This window comes from Typopeltis vanoorti, chromosome 17 (genome assembly GCF_054136105.1).
Source record: "Typopeltis vanoorti isolate ZY-2024b chromosome 17, IOZ_Tvanoo_1.0, whole genome shotgun sequence".
NCBI lineage: Eukaryota > Metazoa > Arthropoda > Arachnida > Uropygi > Thelyphonidae > Typopeltis > Typopeltis vanoorti.
In genome coordinates this window covers 44,409,262-44,432,644 of record NC_143565.1, presented here as the reverse complement: position 1 = coordinate 44,432,644, position 23,383 = coordinate 44,409,262, and the positions used below count along the sequence as shown (strand labels likewise).

Sequence of the window (23,383 nt, the reverse complement as noted above, 5' to 3'; positions counted from 1 at the left end):
CATCACAGACACACAAGACAACGCCATTCACAAACATATCACTAATTTTTTCTGGAACAACAGGAAACACGAGGTGCGCAGGGCACTTCTCCATCTTCCCCCCCCACACACACACAAGGGGGATTCGCCCTGCCAATCCTCAAATACTGCCACCTAAGCAACACTGCTCAGACCATACGGAAAGCACTGGCATCAAATCACCCTTCCGGCAATCTGATTAAATACTTCTCAGGATTTTTCCGACCCTACTTCGGGATCACTGGCCACGCCGGACCATGTGCGGAGACGGTGCCTGAGTGGTACTACACAATATGTAACCTTTTTAAAAAATTGGCAACGGATGGAGTTCGAGTGCTTCAGCTCAGCCCAAACAAGCTGTACTGGAAAATTTTTGACAGCTTTGACTGGGAAAAACCCGATCTGGGCACAAACGAAGAGGTGCTGTTCACCAACATAAAAAACAGCTGGGGGCAACCATTTCACAGAGACTTAGCCTGGAGAATCGCCTACGGCAGACTCCCGGTGAAACTGGTAAAATCAGCCTACAACCCGCGACCATGCAACCCCTTCTGCGACGTCTGCGGTGCGATAGAAACCGTAGGGCACCTCTTCTTTCACTGCCCGCCAGCACAGCGTGTTTGGCACAGACTTGCTGAGGTGCTTGCGATCCCAGCGCTCACATTCCCCGAAGTAGTCCTGCTACAGTTTCCTCCCCCAGTAACCAAAAACAAGAAACACCTGATTTTCCTAATAAATGTGATTAAGCACCACATTTGGAAAACCAGGAAAAAACACCTTCTTAACGAGGGGGATCGCATCATCTCCGTGTTAAGAACTGTCTCTCAGCCTACCTCCGCCGCTTCCTGGAGCAGGAAAGGTACTTACGGGGAGAAGAGCGGTTCCTGAGGAGATGGTGCGATCCACCAACCATCTGCCAGATCATACAGGGGGGAATCCGGTTGTGTTTGCACCTATAACACCTTCAAGTTGTAGGTGTTGACGCTATCTCGATCTTCCTTCCTGCTCAGCGTTTACCCCACAGGTATGTCTAGTCTTTTCGCAGTTGAAAGTTTTTCTGTCCCCAGGTTGAGGTTGACCTGAACAAACCCGGACTGCGAAGGCCAACATCGAGGTGGTCCCAAGCCTTTTTCAGGGCGGGGTCTTCCGGGCCAGGTCATCTCCCTTCTTTTCCAGGTTATACTGTTCTGGGTTTGCTCGGCAAACTCATTCCTCTATAGAATTGTCTTCCACATAGTCTTTAGATTTATTTACACTTGTTAAATTTGCTTAGTCTCTCCTTTTTTTTTCCTTTTCAGGATTTTTCCTTTTTAAAAGTGAAAAATCAACGACGGTTTTAGAAGCACCAATTGGGGGTTAGCAGCTAAAACAGGTCAGCTGAAGCCTCTTTCATCTACTCTACTACTATGCACTCTAACTTTATTTCCTCTTCTACTATCTGCTGAACCTCAGCCTATCTTTCTCCACAGGCCAATGATGAGATACGTTGAACTCACAAATTATAAAATAATATTCATTTTAGATTGCATCTCATGAGGGAGAGCGCGAACGCAGTCCCCACTACCAAAAATTCCACACTCCATCTATCCCAGTTTGGGAAAGTGGCAGAAGTCAACCAGCCCGTGCGTGCAATGGACCAATCTCTTTCTGGGCAAACTTCCTTGAATAATAATTTGTGAGTTCAACAAATCTTCATCATCGGCCTGTAGAGTAAGATAGACTGAGAGTCAGCAGATAGTGGGAGAGGAAATAAAGATAGAGTGCATAGTAGTAGGGTAGGTAAAAGAGGCTTCAGTTGACCTGTTTTAGCTGTTTGCCCCCCAGCGGCGATTCTAAAACGGTCGTTGATTTTTCACTTTAGAAGAAAAAGGAAAAATCCTAAAAAGGAAACATGGAACAAAAACAAAAACGTTAAGTACAGAGAAAATAAAACTATATAGAAAGAACTGGAAACCAAAAAAGATGGGGGGAAAAGGGTCTGGCCTAAGTGATGCAGCTCTCAAGAAGCTGCACCGCATCGCTGTAGGGTTCTCAGGTTCTCAGGCCCTCCCCCACCTGTTGGAACTAGAGAGCTATTGCTGTGGACAGGAAACCATGGGATGGTTATTGTGACTGTCGCTTTTTGTGGGCAGTCATTATTCTTTTAGCCACCTCACTTCCCTTGGCCATGTCTAATCTGGAGAGAGCTATGAAGAACGCCGATGCCGCCTCCTCGTCTATGTCCATGGCTAGCTGTACTTGCACAGGGGTGATTTGGCTGATGTCTTTAACAAATAAGTCATCCCATTTTGCACTAACTACGTTTGGACCATATTTCCCAGTGAGGAGGAGCTCAGGTTCCCCTATTCTCACTATTGCGTCTTGAAATTTTCCTGCCACCCCAGGGATACCTTTAACTAGATGCTTTAGAGTCTGCCCTGCTTTTGCATGAGGAGTCTCCAATTCTTCTGTTTCTGCTGGTTTTATTTTTTTCATCTCTTTTTCTTCTTTACTCAGAGGTCTTTTGAAGGGGGCGCTGCTTGCCTCCATGTTTTCTGTTTTATTTACTTTTCCTTCTGCAGTGATTTCATCATGTGACACAGCTTGTTTATTGGCTGTTTCTCGCTTCTCTTTCTTGGGTGTGCAGGATATGGTTTCTGTGGCGGCTGCCTTTTCTTCTATAGCCGTTATTTTGCCGTGTGCCTCGTTTATAGTTGGAAAATCCGTGTTTCCCAACTCTTGTTCTGTAGGCTTCTCTACTGAGGAGACTGTGACTGGTATAATAGCACCTCCCATCCTTTCTGCATGCGTTCTTGATGAGCAGGTGTTAACTTTGTGGTCTTTGGACCCGCATTTCAGGCAAGCCATGAGACATTTGTCCAGTGAATGACTTGTCGTTAGGCAGTTTTTGCATGTCAGTTTTGGGCAGTTCGCTCCTAGATGGTCGAAGGATCCACATCGGAAGCATTGCTTCTTTACGCTTGGGTAGTTTACCATTACCCTAGCGGATCCGATGCTGACGAAGTTTGGAACCGCTGTTTTCATCTCGAGCGAGATGTTTACTTCCCCCGACTTCCATTGGGAGTTGTCTGCATCATTTAAGATTTGTATGTTTCGAACAACACCCCATTTCCCAAACACTTCGTGGATTATTTTTTCATCACATTGTATATATTCCAAGGGGAATCTGGAGATTTTGAGCAGTTTGATAATCTCCCCACCATGAACGGAACAATTTCCTTTCCGTTACATTGAAAGCCTTTGAGCAACTTGTCTCGGCGCTCCTAACTACAACATGGTATCTGCCACTACCGAAAGGAGTGAATCCAAATATCTGGTCCGCACCGACGCAGTCAATCAGGGCTTTAGCCAAAAGTCTGGGTCTCAGATCAGCGTCAGTCTCGATGCCGAGAGTCCGCGTGCGCGGCAAAACATTGGCCATAGCTGGCGAGGGGGACCTAGCTATTCCCACCCCCAAGTGTTTATTATTGCCCCGGTCCGGGGTTTAGGAAGATCTGTAAATCTCCGTTAAATATATCTTGAGGCCCGATGGGACTCGTACCGATATCAACAGTTATGAACAGATGCTAAGTTGGCTACAGCATTGCCATCCATTACCCTCCGTAAAGGGAGAAAAGTCACAAAAGAGAAAAATGTTCCTCTGTTCGAGGAATGATATTGAATTGAAATTCAACACCATATACGCCATACTAATTTGAATGCTCTGGATTCAATTTTATTTGTAAAATTAGTATTAGTGAACTGTTTAGCAATGATACATGAAATGTCAAATGGCGTATAATTACAACTCGTTGTATTAATTTCTGTTTTTGCATTGTTGGAGTTTTGTAATGTTGTATTTAAATATTAATAAAATCATATTCCATATGCATTTTGTTGCGGCCCTTTTTTACTTTATTTTATGTGGTAAGAGCATGTATTGTTTTGTGAAACATTTGTTTTAGTTTAGTGAGTGTGTGTGTATATATAAGAAGCTCGACGCTTTTTATATTCCCGGTTGTCTGCTGTTTCAGAAACAATGATGGGCAAAAGGTTTTTGTGAGCATTTTAGCTGGTCCTGTGGAGAAAGGGGGGGGGTGTTAGTATGGCTTTTGATCTTTTGTGCTTCCAATGGTCATTTTCTTTAAAGTTTGCAGCTTGCTGTGTCAGTTGGTTTGGATGCGTAGATGTCATCGTGAGGAGATATGAGAGATACTTTTCTGACGAACCATGGGGCGTCCAGGATCATTCGTAGGCATTTGATTCGCAATCGTTGTAATTTGAGGATGTTTGTCCTGGAGGTATGGCTCCAGGCTGGGGAGGCGTATGTCACTGTGGGACTAATCATCGTCTGATCGAATAGTGTTTTGTTTCTTCTGTTTAGTTTGCTAAGTCTGTTGATCAAGAGGTAGAGTTGGGCGATAGCTTTGGACACCTTGGTGCATTTGTTCTTGATGTGGCTGTTGAAGCATAATCTTTTGTCGAGTAGTATTCCGAGGTATTTGATTTCAGTTTGCCAATGAATTTTGGTATTAAAGAGAATAATATCCTTTCGGTGAAGATTGAATTGCCCAGAACTTATACTCCCTATAGTGGAATAAAAGGCGTTTAGCAGATGAAAAGAAAAAATAAATAAATGAATGGATGAATGAATAATAAACTATTGGAAAAGCTTCCAGAAACGATCTTAGGTGTAAATAGCATAGAACGCATTCCTGTGAAGATTAGTTTTTGCCCTTTGCACTTCGTAATTACACATCCTAAATGTATACTTCAATTTACATTCTGAATAAACAGATTGAAATAAACTTAAATGAAAATCGGTAGTCAAAAGAGGGAACATTGCTTTTAAAGTCAGAAACTCGATCAGTGTCAGTCCCCCCCCCCACACACACCACACACTTAACCGCGAGGGATACGTTCCAACACACTCGAATATCTGAAACGCAGATAGTACCGAACCCTATATATACTGTGTTTTTTCCTATACTAGGTGCCACTTAAAATTATATAATTTTAAAAATTAAGATTATACTATAAATTAAACTATAATAAAGTTTAATTTATAAATTAGTCACAGTAAAAGTTTAACAACAATAACTGATAATAAAATAGAAAAATTATAACAACACTGTAATAAAGTTATCTGAATGGGAATAGAATCTTAGTAACCTCTATTTGTGTAGCTTTCTCCACCTTTGCAGAGAGTTGCCCTGGTGTTGGACTACCTCTGGGATTAGTCGAGTTGTCTAATACTAAAAGAAAGAGCCATGCAGCTTCATTTCGGCGATGTAATGTTATGTAGGCAAAGTGGATATTAGATCCAACATTATTTCAAAGCGGAATGTTTGTAGAAACTATGAAAGTTTCGTAAGTTGGCTTGAGAACTTACGAGGATATAATCATCGACAACCCCGAGTTGCACTACCTACTTGGCGTACAACTCGGGTTTTGCCGATGATTGTATTCTCGTAAGCTCGAACCAAACTTTCATAGTTCTACAAACATTCAGCTTTGAAATAATGTTGGATCTAATATCCACTTTGCCGTCATTATCGATTTGCCGAATTATAAATTGCTTATTTCTGGAATTGTCCATTTAATAAAAATTATCTTCTACACAATCCCCTTTCTCCCTTGTTATTCGTGGTCAAACCCGGTCTAAAGATATTAAATGGAAAATTCCAGAAATAAACAATTTATAATAAGATCAGCAAATTGGATATTAGATCCAACAGTATTTCAAAGCCGAATGTTTGTAGAAACTATGAGAATTTGGTAAGTTGACCTGAGAGCTTACGAGAATACAATCCTAGGCATTCACGAGTTGCCTTAGCTACTCAAGTCAAGTAGTGCAAGCTAAAGCAACTCGGGGATGTCGAGAATTGTATTCTTCTCAGGTCAATTTACGAAACGTTCATAGTCTCTACAGCCATTCGGCTTTGAAATAATGTTGGATCTAATATTATCCACTTTGCAGGTGTAATTTTACATTGCCGAAATGAAGCCCATAAGTAATAGACAATTCGGCTCTCCAAAGGTAACGCATCTTGCAACTTGCAGATCACAATCGAGCGCCGTTCTGAGTACTTCTTAACTCTCTTAGTGAAAAAGTCTATTCTTAAGTTTTATTTTAGATTATCACCAGACTAAACCGGCGGTACTGGATAGAAAACTCACCTCACGGTGAGCACCCTGTTAACTTAAAGCGTCTTATTGTGTGCTATTTATATATATTCTAAATTAGAAAATTTAAGGTGTGTGAATATACAGTCATTGGTTATCAGATCGATTGTAGCGGTATCGCAGTGCTTGTGTTCAGGTCTCTTATTTAACTTAATAATTGCCCATAGTGCAAGAGTAGTGACGCTGAAAGTTCGGATATGCCAGGAGAAGCATATAAAAAAAATAATATTATAAAATAACATAAAAAAAAACGCGTGCTGAGATTGCTAAGATTCCATTCACATAAGTTTATGTTTTATTAATTATTCTATTTTATTATTACTATTGTTAATAATCTCTTACTGTGTCTAATTTATAAATTAAATTTTATTCTAGATATGTATGTATAGGAAAAAACATAGTATATATATATATATAGTGTTCGGTATTGTTCGCAGATTGAGGTATCCAACACACTCGAATATTGTCTTGGAACTTACCTCCAGCAGATAAAGGTGGACTACTGTATACAGATTTCTGCAAAGATTTTACCTAGGGGAGAGGGAGAATCTGCGCACTGTTCAGTTTGCATGTACACCAAGCGATAGGCTTGTTGATTTTAAAAATGGCTACTCCTGCGAAGTTATTTTTTAGTTATTAATTGCTGATTATTATTATTATTATTATTATTATTCCTGATACCTCCAAGGAGTCCGAAGACTCATCGCGGGAGGACATCTTCAACTGTCTCTACACCTTACCTCTACTAAGAATCAACGCCATCTACCGCCCACCTCCAACACCACCACAACTAGTAATTTTTGTCTGTAAATTGCGTGTGTTCTGAAGGGCCGATTTGTATGTATGCGGGATGAAAAACCCGAGTTTCCGGGAGAAAAAACCCTGCTACCTCCGTATGAGATCGGCTAACTCACCATCGATTGAAATCGACCAGATAAAGATTCCAGATAAAGATTGTCTACAACATTGGCATATCGTCCTGATTTCTTTAATGCTATTAACTCTTAGAAAAATCAATAATCAGTCCGGATACTGTAGATTTATTTGATGTTATATGTTATATTACATTCATTTCTTCATCATCATAATCGTCAAATTCCTGACATTTACCCGTGTGTAGTTCATTTTTGTGAACTTTCCCCATAAGTGATTAGCAAATTGTTTAGCTAAGCGCAAATTGTAGTATAGTATATGTTAGCACAGTTATTATCGGCAAAGCGTCTCATAGAGGCACTTGATAATAAACTACAGCTGCAGATACAGAATAAACCCCAGACTGGGGCAAGAACAACACACTCGGTGGTGGGAATAGGTTAGGTCCCCCCTCACCAGCATGGCTTTGCCGCGTACGCGGACCCTTGGAATCGAAGTGGAAGCTGATCTACGACCACGATGTTTGGCCAAAGTCCTCATCGAAAGCGTCGGCGCTGAGCAGATTTTTGGGTTTACTCCCTTTGGTGGTGGCCGCTTCCAAGTAGTAGTAAGGAGTGAGCAAACAAGAGACAAACTACTTGCAGGATTCGAACGTAATGGAAAAACAATAGTTCCATTTTTGGTAGGGAGCATTACCAAACTACTTAGAATCCCCAAATTCCCTTTAGAATATAGAATATATTGAAACGGATGTAAAGATCATCCACGAAATATTCGGGAAATGGGGCGTTATACACAAGGTGGAAGTCCTAAATGACGCAGAAAACCCCAAATGGAAGTCGGGTGAAGTCCACATCTCCCTCGAGATGAAAACGCTCGTTCCCAACTTCATTATTATTGGATCCGCCAGAGTAATGATAAATTACCCTGGTGTAAAAAAACAATGTTTTAGATGTGGTGCTTTCACTCACCTTGGGGCGGACTGTCCTAGAGTGCAATGTAAAAACTGACTCAAAGCAGGCCACAACCAAGAAAACTGTGAGTCAGCTTGCCTGAAATGTGGGGTAATTGACCACAAAGTGGACACATGTTCATCCAGAACCCTTGCTGAGAGGATGGGTGGTGCAATCACGCCAGCAACTCCACCAAGCAATGGAAATGACACACCACAGGAAGCTTCTCCTCCTTTCAAGGCTGCTCCTGATATAACAGAAATCCATACCTCCACGTCTAAGAAAAACCGAAAGAAGAAAAAAACTTCCACAAGCAGTAAAATCCAACAAGAAGAAACAGTCGCTATTGAAACCATCAATACCAATATAGATACTAATACAGATGATATAGATAGGGAAGAAGGAAAGATGGAGGTGAACACCAACACCTCCAAACGGCCATTAAGCCCACAGGAAGAAGAGTTGGTAACGCCCAAAACAGCAAAAGTATCTGAGACCGCCCACATAGAAGTCTCTCACGCGAAAGCAGGGGAGACTCTCAGCCATCTCATCATAGGTATCCCAGGGATGGAGGAAAAATTCAAAGAAGCGATAAGAAAAAAATAGGAGAACCTGAACTCCTCCTCACAGGAGAACATGGATCTGACATCGTCAGTGCAAAATGGAGTGACATTTTCGTTGATGATATCAGCAAAATCACCCCTGAGCAAGTAGAGGTAGCTCAGGATTTAGACGAGGAGGCAGCTTCGGCGTTCTTCATAGCTCTCTGTAAACTAGACATGGCCAAGAGAAGTGAGATGGCCAAAAGAATAATAACTGCCTACAACAAAAGAAAGACACAGTAACCACCTTGTGGGGTTTCTGTACACAGCTTCACCGGTTTCAGCTATCACAGGTGGGGAGGACCTGAGAACCCGAGCGGCGAAGGCTTACAGCGAGGCGGTGCAGTTCCTTGTGAGCTGCATCACTCGGGCCAGATCCTTCCTCCACCTCTAAGTTTAAGTTTCAATTTTTGCTTTTCTGTGTACTTTTTTGTTTTTGTTTTGTTTCATGTTTCCTTTTTAGGATTTTTCCTTTTTTGTAAAGTGAAAAATCAACGACCGTTTTAGAAACGCCCCTGGGGGGCAAACAGCTAAAACAGGTCAACTGAGGCCTCTTTAACCTACCCTACCACTATGTACTCTATCTTTATTTCCTCTCCTACTATCTGCTGACTCTCAGCCTATCTTACTCAACAGGCCGATGATGAAGATTTGTTGAACTCACAAATTATTATTATTATGGTATCTTTAATATATATATATATATATATATATATATATATATATATATATATATATATATATATATATATATATATATATATATATATATATATATGATTTTTAAATTTTATTCGTATGATGTTGTGCTGTTACATATATAGATGTATATCTATGTAAAATACAAGACCCCTTGAGGGTACATATCAGGAAATTGATGCTGATCATTTATTTTAAATATCTCATCACCTAATGCAATTATACAATACAAACATTCTCTTTTACAGTAACTGTCTAGCACATAGGATAGCGCTCCAGTCTGCGGAGATGATTTTATTGTACAAATGAGAAAAAGCCAAATAGTAAAAATTAAGTTCATTGTTAAAATTAAAATATTTTAATATAACTAAAAATGTTAATTATTATCAATACCAGTTGATTTTAAAAGTGAAGGGAAAAATTTGCATTAAAATGTTCCAAAATCGATTAAAAACATCGATACTATAAAGAAGAGATTTCATTGAAAAAAAAAAAAATGACAGCCTTGATTTGGAGAAAAAATAATTTCAAACCAATATTAATTTTTTTTTTTGTTTTTTTGAGATACAGTGATCTCTCAATTACCCAACTTTCGAAGAACTAAACTTTCAACTTTGTCTTTAAACTGACTTCTTGTACAGAAACCAGTAAATGAATGTTCAATTAATTGATCCTTCAATTATTCGAGCAATAAACTGATTTTTCTACTGTACAGATATCCCATGCTTAACGCAAGATTTGAATAACGCGGCGAATTAATTGCTACAATCCCTTGATATACGCGGCAAGAATTTTGATTAACGCGCCTTTAACCCTGCGGAGCTCGCAGCTGATCGGACAGATACATGGAAAATGTTTAATATTAATATTCTTACTCAATTCAGTGTATAGCTTGGAGGTCATGAGTAGCTGTGCATTCATATGTTACGAGTGATATTCCGCACTGGTTTTTTTTTTTTTTTTGCTGTCAGTTTGGTTTAACACATGTTATGTAAAGGTTTGTAATGTTTGATGTCAGCATAATATGGTTTAGTTTTTTTTTTTTATGGTTTAGCAGTTTCTATATATTCGGTACGAAACTCTTGTAGTTTCTATATTTGGCTATGAAATAATGTTGGATTTAATATTAACTTAATTTGTATCATCATGTGTTATATTTGCAGTGTTTTTTCTTTATGTTTCATTGCTTGTTTGCCCAGGTCTGGAAAGTTATTTTGCTTGTTATCGTAGAATTTACGCCGATAAGAAAAAAACTAAAACTGTGCCAACGACTCTTGCTAACTTCTTTTGATAAAAAAAAATTGCAGTAACTAATGTAGGTACAAGTATTTATTAACGCTCGGGAGGTCGAATATGATCTGACAGATACATGCTAACTGTTAACATAAATATTCTTTAACCTATCTATTGTATAGGTTGAAGGTCATGAGTAGCTGCGCGTGAGTATATTGTGAGTGCTATTTCGCACTTTTGTTGCTGTCAGTTTGGTTTAACACGTGTTATTCAAAGATTTGTGATATTTGACCTGCAGAGGGCGCGGCAGATCTGACAGATACTTGCTTATTTTGTAACAAAAATGTTTATTCTTTATATTTCTTTGTTTCAATAAATTCTAGATTGTAACTGAAAATAAATAAACCATCATGTATTACTGAAATAGAGAGCCAAAGGCTTATTTTTATCATACATATCCTCTAGGAGATGTGCTTTACATTTAAAGAAAATCATTTGTAGCTTGTTCCACGTTTGCAACGAGTTGCACTACTTATGTTTGTGTCCGCCGAAACTTTTCGTTTCTATATTTTCCGCACGAAACTCTTGAAATAATAATACCTTTTCACCCAGATGTGTCAAACATCTTTTTTTTTTTTTTTTTTTTTAATATTGACGTTGTTGATGTGTCACTTGCATGCATGTATTATAAATTTAACTACATAATCATAGATGGTGACTTATACATATCATATTAAGCTATTTATTTAATAGGACATTGATATAAAATCTATGAATTCATATTATACAATTAATTTAATAAATTAAAGTTACAAACTTACATTACATTTAATGACTTTTCTGTTGCTGAGTACTGGTAGAAAGTTACTCTGTAGAAGGGCTATAGTGTGTGTACATTTTGATGCTACACAACCAGCGCTCAAATCATTGCTCAATCTATTTCTCCCTTTCGATTTGATATTATTTAAGGCAGAAAATAGAGTTTCACAAGAGTATGTAGAAGAGAAAATTGTTAGAAGATCTTTAGCAAAGATTTTAAGTCCGCACGCTTAGAATTTCACAGTCTGAATTTTTACACGCGGCATCATGTAGACGTTCCCGCTCAAGTTCTAATTCATTTCTAAGAGCAATAAACTTTCTTTTCCTGATAGGATTACACTGGAAGTCGACTAGTTGCATTTCTAGATCTTTTAAATCCAACCACTCAAAGCCATCTAATTTAAGATCCATGGATTCTGTTTCATCAGGATACATGTTCAGTTCAGTCATCTTGGAAATTTCTTCCACTTCCTTTCTGTGATAATTTTAGGTTTTTTATTAGTGCTAGCTGCCATTGTAAAAGGGTTCACAAATTAAAAAAGAGCACCGATAATTAAGCAGTAATAATTAATAAGAACTAACGATTACTGGAAATGAATTATACACCAGCAACTCAAATTACTTAAGTGGCAGACCATGCAAGACTACCACTCTTCTTTCAGTCGGGTTGCCAGATTTATTACTGGTACGTTCGTAGCAACCGTGTTACGTTTTACTCTCTATCATGCTACTAAAAAGCAGCTATTTGATAGGTTTTGTTGCGACGTCATCGTAAGTGATTACTATTTGCATTATTTAACAAAATTTACTGAATTTATTGCAACTATAAAAATGTTTTCATTATTCACTCAGATAAATTCAATATTTAATGCTGCGAATTATATTTTCTGTTAAAGTGGGTTTAAATGTGTTTAGAACTTGTATTACTCAGGCGAGAGACTTGGAATGCATGCATGAACGAATTTCACACAGAAGTCAAATGAAAACTTTAAGTTTATAATGTATAAAGCACGTCTTTATAAGTTTGTATCGTATAATATTGATAATATAATTTTTATATGTTTTTATAAGATTATATGACTATGCAGAAATTATAATGATTAAGAAAGAAAACGTAAACTTAAAACGCTCGTTGTTTATAGGCTAGTTACAAAATAGAAATAGGCTAACTGTAAAATATAATTCTTTCAATGAACCGAAACCTACCTTCGCCTTAACTGAGAGCGATTTTACACGATTTATCGCAGTTTTTTCATCAGAATACCAATATCTTTCAATATCCACGATGTGTCACCTGAAACCCTCAAGTGTGTCAGTGCTGACACGCGTGTCATAGGTTCGCCATCACTGCTCTAGGAGATGTACTTTACATTTATGGAAAATAGTAAGGATCAGTATTGGCACCCTTACATTATAACCTATACACATATGACTTGCCTGTTACCATCTCACGCAAGTTCTGGTATGCTGATGACACTGTAATTGCCATTCGACACAAAAACATGAGTCAGGCTGAAGACGTACTTATAAAAGATCTGAAAACTATAGGTGAATATTATAAAAAATGGAGGCTCCAGCTCAATCCAGACAAAACAGAAGTATCAAGCTTTCACCTTAATAATCACATGGCAGATGTCACTTTACGTATCTTCTTTTAAGGATGTTTACTATGACACAATAAGTTTCCAAAGTAGTTGGGCATTACCCTGGACCGCACGCTCTCTTACAAGCAACACCTAACAAACGTTTCTGCTAAGTTAAGAACCCGTAACAACATAATACAAAAACTAATAGGCACGACATGGGGAGCAACAGCCGATAATCTGTGGATTACTGCTCTTGGTCTAGTTTTCTCTGTTGCCGAATATTGCTCACCAGTGTGGCTAAATAGCATACGTGTTAAACTTGTTGATAGCCAACTAAATAATACAATGAGACTGATTTCTGGCACAATTAAATCAACGCCCACACACTGGCTTCCAGCTCTTAGTAATATTGTTCCACAGGAATCTGCGCAGGACTAAGGCTCTCTTACATGAGTATAAGAAAATCTTGGAGAACACAGCCCTACCAATACATTTAAATCTCCCAGACATAAGTGTACGACGACTGAGATCAAGACATCCACCACTACAATTAGCCCAACTACTACTACATTCTAACTTTGACTTGAAGCAAAAGTGGCAAGAACAGTGGGAGAGCCATACAGATGACATCACAAAATTTTCTCTCAATGAATTACAAGAAAGTTTTGATGCTTGCGCACACCTCCCACGAAAATCCTGGACTCAGCTTAATAGAATACGAACTGGTCATGGTGTATGTGCGGACATGCTTTTTAAATGGGGTATACGACCATCCCTGCATTGTGATTGTGGAGCTCAGAGACAAACTGTGAACCATATTGTGACTCAGTGTTATTATCTCACAGCATATTCAGGAGACAAATTGGACTTTTTAAGTGCTACACCCGAAGCTATTAACTATCTGACCAATATGGATGTAACCTTTTAATTTTATTGGTTTTTAAAATGACTTTTGACTTTTAATTTTAAATGTTATTAAAGTGTATTGTACTGCATGTTTTGATATTCATGCCATACGAATAAATAAATAAGGAAAAATCCCTGTAGCTTGTACCACCTTTGCAACGAGTTGCCCTACTTTCATGTCGAAAATATATATTTTTGACATGAAACTCTTGTAGTTTCTATATTCGGTTATGAAATAATGTTGGATTCAATATTCACTTAATTTGTACCGTCAAGTATTATATTTGCAGTGTTTGTTCTTTATTTTTTTTTTTTTGCATTTTAGCTAGTAATGAATGTATCTCTCAGATATACCTCGTCCTGCGCTACAAAATTGAATAAGATACGGATGTCTTTCCTTAGTATTTTCCATAAATGTAAAGTACATCTCCTAGAACAGTGCTTCCCAAACTTCTGGATGTGAGGGCCCCCTTCAGAAAAATTAAAATATTTCACGGCCCCCTCAAAAAAAATCGTAATATAGACATATATTATTATAATATTTATTGTATTTATATTCAATACAAAACATACACAGCGAATATTGCAAATATCAAATGCAAATATTACATTTTTAGCATACAGATTTGACCCGGCACAATATCTCATATTTTAATATAGATAGATATATTGTTATTGTACATTTGCAGTACAAGCACATGAAACGTAAAACGATTAGTAATAAAGAAAGAATTAAAAACATAAAAGAAGGTTAATAACAATTTAATGTGATGGATGTGTTTCAATACTGCTGCACAAAAAGTCAGGTGAAATATTTGAAACTGCAATTGTTGGATTTCTGCTTTGAAATGTATGAACACGCATATATTTAATAATATTCATTAAGCACAGAAATACGCAGGAAGCAAAACTTGTGAACCAATGTGTGATTTTTTTTCCATTAAAATATAAAAAATAACAAAAAAGAAATAATAAAAATTAAATGCGTTTCTTTTAAGATAGTCTGCTTAGTCTTAAAACATTTTAAATTTGTTTTCATTGTTTCATGGGAACATTGTTCCCCAGGGGTCGCTAGTTTTGTTGAGGGGCCGTGAAACAATGCAAACAAATTTAAAATGTTTTAAGACTAAGAAGACTATTTTAAAAGAAACATTTAATTTTTATTTATTTTTTAAAAATCTTAAAATTGTTTTAAGACTAAGTGTGCTATGTCAAATGTGTATGCAAGATGCTAAAATTACTCGGGTAATGTAATATTTGCATTTGAGTTTTGCAGTATTCGCTGCGTATGTTTTGTATTGAATATAAATACAATAAATATAATAATAATAATATGTCTGTATTACGATTTTTTTTTCGATGGGGGGCCGTGAAATATTTTAATTTTTCCAAGGGGACTTCCCAAAATTACATCCATAATTTTGGGAAGCACTGTCCTAGAGGATATGTATGATAAATATCTATTGAATCCAATATTATATTTTATATTATTTTATTTCAAGGGTTTCTTTCGTGCAGAAACTAAAACTCGTTGGAAATGTGGAACAATTAATTAAAATAGTACTAACTTTAGATTTCGATAAAATTAGGGAGAGCGCGAACGCAGTCCCAGCTACCAAAAATTCCACGCTCCATCTATCCCAGTTTGGGAAAGTGGCAGAAGTCAACCAGCCCGTGTGTGCAATGGGACGGTCTCTTTCTGGGCAAACTTCCTTGAAGATCAAAGTTTTGCCAGCGCCAGGTAAGTATGCTTCGCTATTATTTCTCTCAGCTGAAGTACAATTTGTATATGAAGTTTAAAATGGTGTATTGAAACCTATGTTTTATTTAAACAAATATACAAAAAACACTATATATTTATTTATATAATTGAAAGTTTAATTATAAACGCATTTATGTTATATAGAAAATTAATGTAATTAATTAAATTTTTATATCTAAACATGTTTCTCATTGAAACATACGGATTCATGATCTAGTTAGGTTGAAAATTACAATGCTCGGGTCACTTTACTAGACATTTAAAAAGCAAACACCTTTTAGTTATGGTACAATGACGGATACTCATCCTTTCTTTTAATACTTATATTTAAATATGAAATTTACAGTTAAATATGTAAATAAAAATAATTTCCCATATATACGCTTAACAATTATTAAAATTAATTTTTAATTTAATGAGGGTAAATATTCATTTATTAATATTCATATATTAATATGTATTAATACTAATTAATACTATATATTAATTAATTATTATTAATATATATTAATAATCATATATTAATATTCATTTAATGAGAGTAAATATTCATTTAGGGGTACTTAAGAGTCAAAGCTGCATAACTGAGAGGAGACCTCCACATAGCCTTTAAAGGAATGCAGAGAACCGACCAGGGCTTCTGACCTAATGTCCAATCCTCACCTTCTCGTGGTGCACCCTGTTGGGTATCTACTTTGATACTGAACGAACGAGGATGGGCTGGCAATTTGGGATAGCCGACCAAATTGTATTCTTATTGGTTAAACCAAAATAAAAAATGATGGTGCAACATGACAAAATTTCATGCCGGCTGGGGCGTCGCCCGGTTGAACAAAGCCCCCATTGTTTTCGCCAGGGAACCAGGGTGAACAGTGAAAAGTCAGCTACTGGAACAAATCTGAAAACAAACCCCAACTCAACATCACCAGAGTTAAAGATCGGTACTATCAACGTAAGAAGCCTGAATGGCAAAGAAATGGAGCTAGCTGAGGAATTAGATAAGTACCAGATCGACATAATAGGAGTGACTGAAACAAAAAAGACCAAAACTGGTGAGATCTTTCTGAGCAATAAATACAAAATGTTATATTCAGGCAATGACAATCAATGAAAAGAAGGACTAGCCATAGTATTCAACACAAAATACGAGGCTAAACTTCTTGAATGACAGTCAGTCTCAAGTAGAGTAATGTGGGCAAATATGAGAATGGGGAACTGGACAATAAGACTTATTTGTGCCTATGGTACCACAGAAGGTTCTACTAAGGTAGAAGTGAAGGAATTTTTTGAGGCTTTAGAAAAAGCAACTGACACAATGAAAAAGGAAAAGTTGATCCTTGTTGGGGATCTAAATAGCAGAGTAGGAAATGATTGTAAGACATACAAAAATATTTTGGGAAAATTTTGAGAAAAGAGCAAAGCTAATAATAATGGCAAATATCTGTTGGATTTCTGCTCAGGACATGGACTGGTTATTACTAACACCATGTTCCAACATAAAAATGTGCACAAATTCACATGGAGAGAAGAGGCAAGGAATAAGAAAAGTCTCACTGACTATGTTATTGTTGATAGTGATGTTTTTCTCCCTGGTGCAGGACACCAGAGTGTACAGAGGATTTGAAATTGGAAGTGATCACTATTTAGTCTTGAGCAGGATAAAATTAAATTTCGTATTGAAAAGAATAACATGTAAGAAAGTTTTAAAGCGAATAAAAGTTGAGCAGCTTTCAGATGTGAACTGTAGACTAAAATACACAAAGATTACTGAAGAAAAAATGAAACAGTTTCAGAACAGGAATCAAACCTTGGAGATTCAGTGGCAAACTCTGAAGAAAACATTGATTGATTCTGCCAGAGAGGCATGTGGTGAGGTTGTGTGCAAGGATAAAAAAATCAGAACTCTCTGGTGGACACAGGAAGTTAAAGAGGCATTGAAGGAAAAAGAAGAAAGCATATCAAAAGTTCCTGGCAAATAAGTCAGCTTTTACTCTTACAGAATACAGAGACAAATGTAAGAAAGCTAAACAGTGTGTAAAACTAGCTAAACAATAGTCATGGGAGGACTTTGGCAAGAATATAGAAAATAAATATCAAGAAGGTGACAAAATATTCTGGAGGTTGTTGAAGAAGCTTAGGAATGGAGGAAAGAGTGCTGTAAAAGGAATTAGAGATGATAAAGGTGACATGAAAACAGGAGAAAAAGATATCCTTGAAGTATGGAGTAATTACTTTGAAAAACTGCTAAATGAAACAAGCAGTGATGACAGCACAGTGATAAAAAACACTGACCAGGCATGCAGTCAGGAATACATATCCATACTCGAAGTAGAAAAAGCCATCAAAGGCTTGAAATGTGGAAAGGCAGCAGGAGTAGATGATATTCGACCAGAAATGCTGAAGTATGATGGTATAAGAGTCTTACAATGGCTGCACTGCATAGTTCAGAAAGTCTGGAGAGAGGGACTAATTCCCGATGATTGGAGTAGAGCTCTCATAGTACCCATATATAAAAAGGGAAATAAAACTGAATGTGAGAATTACAGAGGTATTTCCCTACTGAGTGTTCCTGGCAAGATCTATGCAAGTATACTTGAGAAACAGTTGAGAAGAATTGTGGAAGAAAAGCTTGGTGAAGAACAAGCTGGATTGAGGCCAAATAAAGGCTGTCAGGATCAGATATTCACTTTACGACAAATAGTCGAGAAAGCATGGGGATATAACAAAGATCTGTATTTAAGTTTTGTCGATTTGGAAAAGGCATATGACAAGGTGCCAATAGAGAAGCTATTCAATACGCTACAGTTATATGGTGTCAATGGGGCATTATAGCAAGCAATACTTAGTCTTTATTTCAGTTGTAAGTCAGCAGTTAGAATTGAAGGAAGTACAGGAAGATGGTTTAATGTTAAATCTGGTGTGAGACAAGGATGTACATTATCCCCTCTGTTATTCATTATCTATATGGATCACATTATGAAGGAATGTGGTATTAAACCTGATATCAAAATTGGAGATGTTAATGTCAGCTCTTTGCTTTATGCGGATGGTGTTATACTTCTAAATAAATCCGCTACAAGTCTGCAAGATTCTCTGACTAAATTGAATAGCTGTTGTAATAGATATGGTATGAAGGTCAGCAATAAAAAGACAAAGACAATGAAAATAGGCAAAATCATTGAAAATATCAACTGTGTTGTGAATGGAGAACCTGTGGAACAAGTAAAACATTTCAGCTACTTAGGCACGATTTTTACTGAAGATGGTAAATTAAATATAGAAATAGACAACAGAATCAGCAACGCTGGTATGGTGGAAAGTCAATTGAATAAATTCATATGGAATAAGAGAGAAATTAGTTGGAACACTAAATTAGCTGATATACAAAACAGTGTTCAAACCAGTTTTAACTTATGGATCTGAGAGCTGGGTCAGAAGTAAAACACTTGACCAAAGACTAGAGACCGCAGATATGAGAGTCCTGAGAAAGATTAGAGGCGTGAACAGCTGGCATCAATGGCAATATCATATTAAAAATGAGGATGTTAGGAAAGAACTTGACATTGTCAGCATCCAGGAATGCGTTAGCATTCCTGGATGCTGACAATGTTAGGTATGGTCACTTAAATAGAATGGGAGAGAAAAGATTAGCAAAACAACTGTTCTCTGCCAGGTTGGCAGCAAAACGACCCAGAGGAAGACCAAGATATAGGTGGATTGATACGGTACAAAGTGCCTTAGACGATAGAAATATAAGATCTGATAATGTTGGAGTCTTGACAAGTAACAGACTGATTTGGAGGAAAATTGTAGATAGGAAGTTAGTAATGATGTAATTTTTTCATGTAGTACTGTCATATCCTGTACACCCCTTGAGGGTACATGGCAGGAATTTGATGATGATGATGATGAAATATTCATTTATATAAAATACTAAAGTACTATATATAAATTCTAGTACAGTATAAGTATAAATTCAAAAGCAAACATATAAAAGAAATTGCAAATATTAACTGCAAAATTGATTTTAAAAAATTCTCTGGACTATTTTGCAGATCTTTAGACAGATAACGCTAACATAAAAAAATACACTAAAATCTTACAAAATACTTTAATCGATACAATAACAATGAAATAATTAACGGGCAATCTAAGTAAAATAAAACAAAAATCGTAAATCAGCAAGTGATGGAATAAACTCCGAACTGTAAAAAATTTTATCGTTTAAATTTTTAAATAAAATACTGTATATACAAATGAATGAATATACAGTAGAATGGTATATAAGTATTGTAATGCCTATATTTAAAATTAAAAAGGGGGGAATAAAAGAAAACTGCTAATTACAGAAGTATTAGCTTATTGAATACATGCTACATTATACATAGCAGAATACTTAATAAAAAATTGAAAAGATACAGTGAAAAAATATTAGATTGTCAAAAGGGATTTAGAAAAAAAATGCTCAACTCAACAGTGGATGCAGCTTTCTGTTTAAAACTACTTACAGAAAAAGGAAGAGAATTTAATTTAGAAACTCAATATTTGTTTATACATTAGTATAAACAAATATTGAGTTTCTAAATTAACCCCTCCCCTTTATCTGCGAGGGATACGTTCCAAGACACCCCGCGGATAGTGCCAAACCCTATATATACTAAGGTTTTCCTATGCATGATAAACCTATCATGATCATCAGCTGCATCAGTCTTAGGCCTGGTAGCTCAGCAGCAATTTCCTCCATTTCCTCCATTCCATCCTGTCATTGGCTTTCTTCTTAATCTCCTGATAACTCCTCAGACCCGTGCTTTCTTTGATTTGGTCAACAAAGCTTCTCTTTGGTCTGCCCCTTCTTCTTTCCTCCCTCCCTCTCTTTTGCCTTCAGTTATTCTTTTCACAAGTCCATCATACCACTTACCTCTTCTAATTTTGATTGATCTTATTAGATTTCTTGTTTCGCTTATCTCTCTTAGGACTTGTTCATTTGATTTTTTTCAATCCATTTTATTTTGTTCATGCGGGGCCAATACCACATTTCAAAAGCCTCCAATCTTCTAATGTCTTCACTGCCTAGAATCCAGGTTTCACATCCATACACAGTGCAATGCTCCATACCAATGTCTTTATTAATTTTTTTTTTTCACTTGTAGGTTGAGGTTTCCTGTTAAAATACTTTTGATTTTAGAGAATTGGGCTTTTGCATTGTTTATTCTTGACCTTATGTCTTCTCTTGTTCTGCCATCTTCTGTTATTAGGCTTCCTAAGTATTTAAAGCTTTTTACTGGTTTTATTTGTTTCCCGCTGAAGTCTATATGCTCTATAATATTGATAGGAGTTTTGCCTGTAACAAGGATTTTAGTCTTATCTGTGTTGATTTTCATTTTATATTTTTCAATGTTATTATTTAGTAATTCTAGCATTGTTTTTAACGTTCTTCTATTTTCCTACAAGGCTATGTCATCAGCAAATCTTATACACATGACTTGCTCACCATTTCTTTATACCGCTATTTATTTTATCTTTAGTTTCCTGAATAGCATTTTCAATATACAAATTAAATAAAAGTGGTGAAAGTATACATCCTTGTCTTACTCCACTCCTTATCTTTATTATTTTCTCCTTATCATTGATTTTAATCTATCCATTTTGATTTTTATATATTTGATAAATTATTTTCCTATCCCTCAAGTCTATGCCGATATTAGATGGACAATTTAGGAGTATTTGCTGGTTTACTTTATCAAATGCTTTCTTTCCATAAATCAAGGAAGCAAATGTAAGTATTTTTACTAAGGTATATTCTTCTCTCTATTATTGTTCTTAAACAGAGTATTGTCTCTCTTGTTCCTTTATTCTTTCTGAATCCAAATTGGTCTTCATCCAGTAGACAATCTGTTTTTGAATAAATTCTATTTTGAATAATGTTTAGCAGAATTTTGCTGACATGTGGGATTAAAGCTATTGTTCTAAATTGGCTGCATTTATTAGCATTATTCTTTTTTGGTATTTGATTTCATAAACTCCTTTGGTATTTCTCCTCTATCATAGATTTGGGCTATTAATTGATAGAGTAAGGTTTTTGTCTCATCACCTCAATTATACAGTAGTTCTATAGGAATATTGTCTACATCTAGACTTTTTCCCTTACTCATTTCGGGTATTGCTTTATCAAATTCTTCTCACATTAATGGAGGTCCTAGATTATCTTCATTTTGATTTTCGATGCTAATATCGACATCAAGTTCGTCGCCATTACAGAGATTTTCAAGATAATTCTTCCATTCCATTAATATATCCTTAAATTCTATGAGTAATTTTCCATTTTCGTCTTTGATGGCATTCTTTTTTGCTACTCTTATTAAATTTGAAAGTCACTTTGTTAATTTCTTTATAGGCTCTCTCTCTACGTTTTCTTTTTTTTTAAATAATTGATCTATATTATTACATTGTTCTTCCAGATATTCTTTTTTGGCTTGTCTGCATTTTCTTGTAATTTGATTTTTAAGATATTTGTATTTGGCCACATCTTCTTTAATAGCATTTTTATATTTTCTTCTTTCCTTCATAAGGACAAGTATTTCATCTGTTATCCAATGTTTTCTTTTTTCTTTCTCTGTATTCTTCAATAATTGATTTGATGCATTTGTAAGTGACTCTTTAATCATATTCCATTGGTTTTCAATATTACTTTGACTATTTATGGTTTCTGGAATGTTGTGATCAGTTGCCTCTTGGTATCTTCTCTTTACTTTACACTTTAATTTTTCAAGGTTCCAACTTATTGGTTTGTCTTTTCGGATTTGTTTCAGTTCTGTTTTCATTAAGACCAGGTTATGGTCACTACTGATTCGGCGCCTGGATAGCTTTTGCATTTTTTTATTTGGTTTCTGTATCTTTTCTTGACCAATATATAATCTATTTGATATCTATTTGAATCCCCAAGGCGCTATCATAAAGTTTAATTTATAAATTAGGCACAGTAACATATTAACAACAATAACTGATAATAAAATAGAACAATTATAACAACACACTGTAATAAAATTATCTGAAGGTGAATGGAAACAAGTGTGTGGCTTTCTCCACCTTTGCAACGAGTTGTCCTGGTGTTGGACTACCTCTTGGATCAGCCGAATTGTCTATTACTAAAAGAAAGAGTCATACAGCTTCATTTTGGCGATGTAAAATTACATAGGCAAAGTGGATATTAGATCCAACATATTTCAAAGCCGAATGTTTGTAGAAACTATGAATATTTCGTAAGTTGACCCGAGAGCTCGCGAGAATACAATCATCGACATCCCGAATTGCACTACATACTTGACTTTAATAGCTAAGGCAGCTTGGGGATGCCGATGATTCTATTCTCGTAAGCTCTCCAGCAGGGGCGCAGTAGCTTTTGCCGTCAGGGGAGGTTTCCAGTTTGCCACCCCTCTCAATACACACCAAAAATACTACAAAAATCAAAACGACGTATAAGGAAATGAATTAAAACGCTATGTTCATGTTTATATTTGACAAAGTAAAAAAAAAAAAAAGATGTTTATGTTTATATTTGACAAAATAAAAAGATACATATTGAAAAGCAGAGGTGAAACGCTACGTCCTTGTGGTACTCCTCTTGACATATCTTTCCATTCTGAGATGTGTTCTAATTTAACTGCTATTTTATTTTCTGTATATATTTCTTGAATGGATTGTAAAAGTTGGTTTGGTATGTTTAAATCGGTTAATATTTTAAACAATTTTTGTCTATTAATTTTATCA

General features: G+C 36.2%; 1 non-coding gene across 1 annotated transcript; it reads right to left on the bottom strand.

The window, feature by feature from the left end:
* Positions 1-15,440: 15,440 nt before the first annotated feature.
* On the bottom strand, positions 15,441-15,603 carry LOC150097342 (U1 spliceosomal RNA). The gene has a single exon (XR_016549737.1). It is a non-coding gene; the product is annotated as a U1 spliceosomal RNA (small nuclear RNA).
* Between the last annotated feature and the right edge of the window lie 7,780 nt (positions 15,604-23,383).